This window comes from Vanacampus margaritifer, chromosome 3 (genome assembly GCF_051991255.1).
Source record: "Vanacampus margaritifer isolate UIUO_Vmar chromosome 3, RoL_Vmar_1.0, whole genome shotgun sequence".
NCBI classification, from domain to species: domain Eukaryota; kingdom Metazoa; phylum Chordata; class Actinopteri; order Syngnathiformes; family Syngnathidae; genus Vanacampus; species Vanacampus margaritifer.
Window position 1 is genome coordinate 22,452,813 of NC_135434.1, and position 8,436 is coordinate 22,461,248.

General features: G+C 36.2%; 1 long non-coding RNA gene across 4 annotated transcripts; it reads right to left on the bottom strand.

Annotated features, from left to right (window-relative positions):
* Window positions 1-371: 371 nt before the first annotated feature.
* On the bottom strand, window positions 372-7,892 carry LOC144049473 (uncharacterized). 4 transcript variants are annotated; one of them, XR_013293575.1, is made up of 2 exons: window positions 7,091-7,892; window positions 372-3,538 (listed from the first exon to the last, which is right to left on the bottom strand). It is a non-coding gene; the product is annotated as an uncharacterized LOC144049473 (long non-coding RNA). The 4 variants fall into 4 exon arrangements; XR_013293574.1 differs by having other exon boundaries at window positions 372-4,263; XR_013293576.1 differs by lacking the exon at window positions 7,091-7,892 and adding an exon at window positions 5,521-7,084.
* Between the last annotated feature and the right edge of the window lie 544 nt (window positions 7,893-8,436).

Consider the following 8,436-nt stretch of genomic DNA (forward strand, 5'->3'; position numbering starts at 1 on the left):
AGGGTATGTTCTTTTACATTGTAAGTGTCCATAAGGATGTCCGACTCAGAAGCGTCAACTGAGGGGGGCGGGGCTTTTGCAAAAGGTCAATTATGTTTGGAAGAAGCGTGTCTATAGGCGGAACTTCTGGATGCACACACAACAGCTCAGTGATGTGCAGTGAGCTCTAGGTTTCAGTAGGCAGGCAGTCGCAAATTGAGACGCACACACTATTTACAAATGTGTGTGTCAAGTGTACAACGTATCCTAGGGTGACTATATTTTCATTTACAAAAAAAGAGGCCGCTCAGGCTGCATAGTGAAAGATTAAGAGGTATTTTGTCCTCCTTGCGTGTTCAAATATGAGGGTGAGTTGTTGTAAGAAAAATACATTCTTTGCAAAAATGATTTTTAATCAAACAAGAGATCTCTTGGAACATTCAACACTCAGGTACATCACTTAAGAACGTGGAATTTCTGAGCGTCAGAATGTGTCCCCTCTTCCGGGTTGCAGACGCTATATATAGTTTCTTAAAATCCGCCCCTCTGATCATTTCAGCCAGTACTTTTCCAAAGGAGGTGGCAAGACGAAGTCTAATGTAAACAAACGTTCAGGGGCAAATTTGGTGCATAAACTGGGACATAGTTGAAGGGTCTGACTTCCCCAAAACAATATCTCGCAAAACAACCCGAACTGGACATAACTGATAGAGACAATAATGTATGTGTATGTGTATTATTTCAAAACGAATTCTGTTTTCATTGGTGAGATGTGCGTGTATTTAAAACAACGAATTTCTGGCCCAATCAGTGTCTAGGCAGACTGTGAGAGCCAAATGTGTTTTGGCAAAGAAGTGCGGAGAAGGAACTTTTTAGACAAAACAACGTCGTTCAAGCTTAAGGTTAGAGCATACGAGGTCAACATCATGTGCCCTGCTGAGACACAAGATTTCTAATTCAAAGGTTAATATGGAAAATTAAAATGTTCATATGTGTAACAATAGTTGGTATATAAATTTAGGTATTAAAAATGTTATTATATCTTTCAGTCCGCCCTTTGGGCTTACGTAAACACTAACTAAGCCCAACAACTAAATATTTAAACATTTTTACCAAAGGATTCCCACGGGATCTTCATCATCATAATAGCAGGTGCAACACAGGAAGAAGAAAAACACCCTTTTAACAAGAGAGGACGCCCGTCATATGTCAAACAGTGTGATTCATCAGAAGATATTTTGTTTTTTCAGTTTTTTGTGTTTTTTCGGTTTTTCAGCAAAATAAGCATATCACATATAAAGACAGTGGGTTATGATTATGTCAAAAAATTGTAGCAGGGGATTTCAGGAAATTGGCATGGCAGTTAAGGATTAAAAGGAGTGTCATTGTGTATGTGCAATTCGGGACGCGATTGAAGACTTGTCGTCGTTTGGGCTAGGGAGGTTTTGTTGCTTGCGTTTTGTTGTTGTTTTTTTCAAACAGAGTCCTTCAGCTCTGCGTTTGGCTGGCAACCTGTCCAGGTTGCACCTTGTCTCCTGCCCGAAGCCAGTTGGGATCGGCTTCAGCACCCCCACAATCATTGTGAGGACAAGCGGTCAGGGGAATGGATGGATGAATCCTTTAGCCCACATCTACTGCCAGAGATGTAGGAATTCATCGAATTGGGGTTTGTTTCCTGAAAGTGTGGCTCATTTTTTTTTTTTTTTGCAACGCCGGGGAAAAGGGACACATTACTCCTATTTCCATTGGGTAATGCTCAGCTCGTTAGCTGACACTGGAAGCAGCAGTCGACTGGTTTCTCTGTTGACTCCCCCTGGTGGCTCGAGCAGTTGGTCAGGTGGCTCGAGCAGTGGTCTCTCTGAAGGTAATGGTTGAGTAGGAAGTGGACCCGGCAGGTCTGAAGGCCGGATGTTGAACGAACCAGGTGTCGGCGTCATTGGACTGATTGACCCCTCCATCACCTCAGGTCTGAGTGCAGGACATTTTTATTAGTCACTAATAAACATTTTATTCACATCCCTTCTTCTGAGAGAGAGCATTTTGGTAGTGTTATTAGTTAGGGGTTAGTAAATTTTTAGTAAAGTTCTGCAGGCCCGTCCTGTGGAAAAAATTCTGTATGTTGTGACATTCAATTATGATCCAGCCTTTGGCTGTTTTTTTAATGACCTAAGCACATTGATTGCAAGGAAAATAAAGATCTTTTTTAGCCAGTTCAAATCTGACAAGGCCAATTTTGTTTACAGAATGTGATTATTAAAATATGTTATTATAATACTTATTGTTATAGATATAGCATGTCAAATGTGCTTCCGGCCATTAAACAAATGCAACTTTCGCCTCAATAATAAAATCAAAAAATAACAACTTCCCCCAGGGCCCCAGGGATTAATAAAAATAGAAATGGAACATATTCACCTTAATTTGTCGTCTCTGCCGAAACTTACTCCTTCTCCATGGTCCAAAAAATTCCCCAAGGTCCTCCTATAAAATTCGTTCTCACGGACTATCTCTAATTATCATATTAAGACTAACTTTTAATTTTATATTTATTTTTTATTTCGCAATGACATACCCAGACCAACTAATAATTCCCCCTTCTGAAAAAGATCGCTTTAGAGAATTTTTCAGACTAATATATAAAGTTTTGCAGTACCTAAATTTAGCTTGTGTATTTATTTTAAAAAGAGGGGAAAAAGTTTATATTTAACCAGTAAATTCAACAATGCATCCCAAGCCAGTGTTTAAATTTGAAAAGAGAATTTGGGAAAATATCAAAAGACCAAGTTTTAAAAAATAAAATATAATAATTAAGGTTCAAATAAATTATATCTTATCTATATTCATATTAGCTGTTTTCAATTTCTGAAACTTTAAATTTACCAATATTATCTTTTGTACTTTAAAATATTGTAGCTTAACCAATAAATTTAACAAAAAATCAAATATTATCAATACATAAAGTTGCCCTTAGTTTTAATATTACCATTAAGCTTACTAGTCCCCCTGTTTGATGTTTGTCCAAAAAACTGACTGTTTTAAAATAGCAAAATAAACAAATCAGATCAAATCAAAAATAGACATAAAAAAGTTTTTAAAATATAAAAAATTTGTATATATAAAATGTTGTCAATCAATTAGTTAAATTTACCAAATGTTTTACTGTAAATGTTATAACCCTACCCATGTCAAAATATAGATTTCAGTGCAAACAGTCAGCGTCAAATCATATGGCCCGGTATCAGCAATTCAAAGAGAGCATTGTTTGTTGGGTGTGGCCTTCGTATGGCATAGTTCTTTCGTAGGACAGTTCTGGACGCAGGAACGCTTTGAAGACGCTTGTGCAGAATATTTGGGGCAGTTTCATAGAACAGTTCATTTGGCAGTGGAGCAGTTTTTCTTTTTTCACATTTGTATATGATGGCACAGTCTTTGTGGCAATAGTCGGCAGGAATCTCCGCCCTTCCATCTGGCGTTAGCAGGCTGCAGGTGTAGTCAGGTATGGCGGCATCTTTTTCCACCGCCCTGCTGGTGGTGGTGACAGGTGGCAGTTGCAGTTTCTCTGTGGGTGAGGGTTTTAAAGAGGTCTGTGTCCCGCCAGTTGACTTTGTTCCGAAATAATGACCCTTGACCAATAATCCTCACTCGACTGAAAACACTAAAATCTGCCCCAACAGTATTTAGGTTATAACATGTCAGTAAATATTAAAACCAAAAACTTATTTTATTAAAAAAATTAAATAAAAATAAAAATAATAAAAAATAATTAAAACAATGAAAGTTTACAATTTTAAATAATTGCTAATTATATGTCAATATTTGTTATGGTTTACAATATTTAATTTAATATGTTTTGCATACCTTCATAAATAATACTTAGGATAAAATAGGACAGATATACTCTAACAATTTACAAATATAGTTAATTAATAAGTGTGTAGTTTTCAATTAATGTTTTCTCAATGGAGGCCGCAGCCCGTAAAGTCAGCCTTTGGTCAAACGTCAAAGCAGGAATGATTTTAATTACATAGCACCTCAAATTATGTCAAAAATGTGTTTCTTCCAGATAGCTTCCCCAGTCTGTTTGTAATGAGACTTCAAATGTCGAATTCAAAGGTTAAATATATTCAGGAGAGATTAAAATTACTTTCTATTTATAAACGTCGGAGAAAAAAATAAATAAAAAACTCCTTTTAAATTATAATTAACACATTACTTCATCCCCAGGACCGGAACATGGCACTTTGGTGCGACCCCAATTGTCCTTAATGGGTGTGTCTCCTGATTCTGAAAAGATATTTAAAATTTATTAAACAATGTTCTCGCGCACAAACAAAATCATAAGGGAAAAAACAATCATCTATATAAGAATTATTCCACATTAATTGCCATCCAAGTTATTTGTTTTTAGTTATTATTATTATTATTATTAAAATAAGAGTAGAGACTAAACTATTTAATCTAAAACAATCACACAATTAACATTACCTTTTATAAAAACATTTTATTTGACCTCATTACAAAGATTGATGGCTGTTGGCATTTTTTAACCCGAGAAAGGGAATGAGTCATAGCAACTACAATCAGTCAAAGCCACCCATGCTCTACAAGCATAAGACATGCATCTAAATTTTATAATATCTTAAAACTATACCTCTCTATGTTATTTGTGTATTAATATTCGTTCGTTTTATAGCAAACATAATTTTTAAATATGACGTATTTGCACTCTTGAAGCCAGTTTAAGTATTCAACATTAGTGCTTAAGAAATTTATGTAAGGGGCTTATAAAATCAGTTACGGCAACAATTTATATAATGTCGTTCAATTATTTAACGCAGACAATTGCGGGTTTTAGCGTTAGAAGTTTTATTAGTAATTTTACCGTCTAATTAATTTATCCCGTTTAGCGCTTATTAAACGGCTTAATTTGTTTTATTACATAAATTTGTATTATACAGTTATTTTATTTGCAAAGCAACATTTCAGTATTCATCATTTTTTCAATACACTTTTCTTAAAGATACGTCCGGGACTCTCCTCTATATAAAATTACATACACTCATAACATTATTAACGGGCGGTCGCCGTGTACGCACATTCAAAGTTAAATTGCCGTCATTAAAACCATCGAACAAATGCCATATCTTATTAGAATAAACTAACCTTTTTCACAATATAATCAAGTCCCGTCGTTCAATATTAATTACATTTTAAGTCATTATTTAAACGGTATGATTAATCCGGAAGCTTTAATTCCGACTAGCGGAAGTCATATCAGGTCAAATCATTTAGTCTTATATCATTATTTAGTTATATAAATGGTTATAACTTCACAAAAATACCTAAAACTAGTATTCTAGCATTATTCATTATTTTGTCAACAAGCTTTCGATCATTTCTGGCTTTTCTTCCACTCGAAGAAATTACAGATGTGTGTTGCACCAGCTCATCTAGTTCGTGACGTTTTTTTCACACATGCAAGTTCAACGTTCTTCATCAAAGAGATTAGACACACTGCAGATTGTAATGACGGAAAATAACCTTTTCTACAGCCGTCTTGCATCCAGTCGCAAAGTTCTTTTTTTGTTTCTCGTTTAGCCTTTGTAGGTAAAATCCCTATAGCCACAGCGCATGCGTTTCCAATTTGTTTATCCAGCGTCATCCCATCTAAACTCAACGGAATCCCATTCGGGTCAAACCACTGTGTTTTGAGTTCAAATAGAGTGTCCATGTTTCGTCTTAATTATTAACTCAGGTATTTTATAGCTTATTGATTTGTATTATATTATATTGTAGATTATCATAGTTCAGTTGTATTAATATTTAAATGAAGTGACGTCTCACTTATAACAGAATTAATCAACTGTTCTCGTCGCGGTCCCTTTAAGATTTTACCGTAACGTTAGAGTTTCTTCACCGATCAGACGGCATACACACAACGGACAGACAAGACATGTCGTTTTGTACGACATATCAACACATAAATATCCGGATGTCAACTGCGCTACCCCAGCTTCAACAGTTTCTTTGTCTTTGAATTTTAATCACGAATATTCAATAGACCTATTGGCTTGATCTAAAGCGTCGTATCAAATATGCTTTAGTCAGCCCGACTTCCACGAGTTGAGTCAATACATCTTATCTCTTATATCTTGTCTAAAAATGTCAATATCCAATTATTCATAGACCTATCGATTAATCTTAAAACGGCGTACTAAATCCGTTTTATGTCAATCTGACTTCCTATAAGTTGAGTCCTTTGTCCCTAGAAAATGAAGCAGTCGATCCTCCCGCAGCTTTAATCGGCAACACTTATTCAAGGATCTTTGTATCTAATTACCCAAGAATCTATTACTCATAAAAACAAAGTGTTTGTCTCTCCCGCGCATCAGGCAGGGATCAAGACAAAGATGCTTTTTGAGCCGACTTCTCTCAACTTAAATATGTATGGACGTAAAACCAATGCCCACACATCTAACGCTGGTAAAAGAATAATGCTTCTCCAGCTGACTTACTCTCATATACACAGACTTCAAATCAATTATCTACGTATCTATCGTCTGTAAAAACAAAATTGTAAAGACAAAAATGTTTCCCAGACTGACTTACTCTCAACTTCATCTTATATCTCTTATCTCATATACATAGACTTCAAATCAATTATCTACGTATCTATCGTCTGTAAAAACCAAATTGTAAAGACAAAATGTTTCCCAGACTGACTTACAAGCGATCGTTATTCTTAACCTCATATACACAGACTTCAAATCAATTATCTACGTATCTATCGTCTGTAAAAACCAAATTGTAAAGACAAAATGTTTCCCAGACTGACTTACAAGCGATCGTTATTAATCTTTATAACTCCAAAAAGATCGCATATCATCTGCGCATTTCCGCATACACTACCACGTCACCACGTGTATAGTTCAAACACCGTGGTAAAATCCGAAATCTGGGACTTTCACGTCCAAGCAAACGATTTCAAAATTCATCACTATTTTTCTTACACAGACTCCAGCCTCAAAATAATTTTACACGACGAATTTACCAGCCGCCGCGCCCTGAAACAGACAGAATTCCTAAAACGTGGATTCATTTGTCCACTTACCTTAATTATTATGTGGCCGTAGAATTCTGCCCGTCCCTGAACGCCCCGCTGGAAACTGTCGAAACGTCGGGGTCACCAATTGAAAGATTAGGAGGTATTTTGTCCTCCTTGCGTGTTCAAATATGAGGGTGAGTTGTTGTAAGAAAAATACATTCTTTGCAAAAATGATTTTTAATCAAACAAGAGATCTCTTGGAACATTCAACACTCAGGTACATCACTTAAGAACGTGGAATTTCTGAGCGTCAGAATGTGTCCCCTCTTCCGGGTTGCAGACGCTATATATAGTTTCTTAAAATCCGCCCCTCTGATCATTTCAGCCAGTACTTTTCCAAAGGAGGTGGCAAGACGAAGTCTAATGTAAACAAACGTTCAGGGGCAAATTTGGTGCATAAACTGGGACATAGTTGAAGGGTCTGACTTCCCCAAAACAATATCTCGCAAAACAACCCGAACTGGACATAACTGATAGAGACAATAATGTATGTGTATGTGTATTATTTCAAAACGAATTCTGTTTTCATTGGTGAGATGTGCGTGTATTTAAAACAACGAATTTCTGGCCCAATCAGTGTCTAGGCAGACTGTGAGAGCCAAATGTGTTTTGGCAAAGAAGTGCGGAGAAGGAACTTTTTAGACAAAACAACGTCGTTCAAGCTTAAGGTTAGAGCATACGAGGTCAACATCATGTGCCCTGCTGAGACACAAGATTTCTAATTCAAAGGTTAATATGGAAAATTAAAATGTTCATATGTGTAACAATAGTTGGTATATAAATTTAGGTATTAAAAATGTTATTATATCTTTCAATAGCGATCTGCTTTTTTGCCTAAAGGACTTTTCTACTGGGAAACTGACTACGCATGCGCGAATACACATTGCTAAGCGAATGAGTCATTTTTAATTGAGGTATGAAAATCACCAAATGTTGTCACTTTGAAACCTATAGGTAGGGTAGGCTTTCTGAAATGAAATAAATAATTTAAATAGACAGAAAAACCAAACGGTTTCAATTTTCATTTCAGCCTAGGGTAGACACTGCCTACCTTGCCTGCCATGACCGCTCATCACTGCAACAGCTTCATCGAGTTTTATGTGTCGTTTTTGTTTTGTTTCTCCTTTCAATTTAAGAGTAGCACCAATACAATAATTATTGTACGTATCATATAGCGTCAAACGTTTTTGACACAGCAATCAGAAATCTAGGTGGCCGCTGTGAGAATTGTGATTGGAAGAAGATGAACTTCCCTTTCTATTTGCTGCCACGGAGGAGACAGCGAGTTTTATGTGGGGCTTTGGGGCGTTTGCAGCCTACTGTAACCTTGAAGTTATTCTGAGATCTAATTA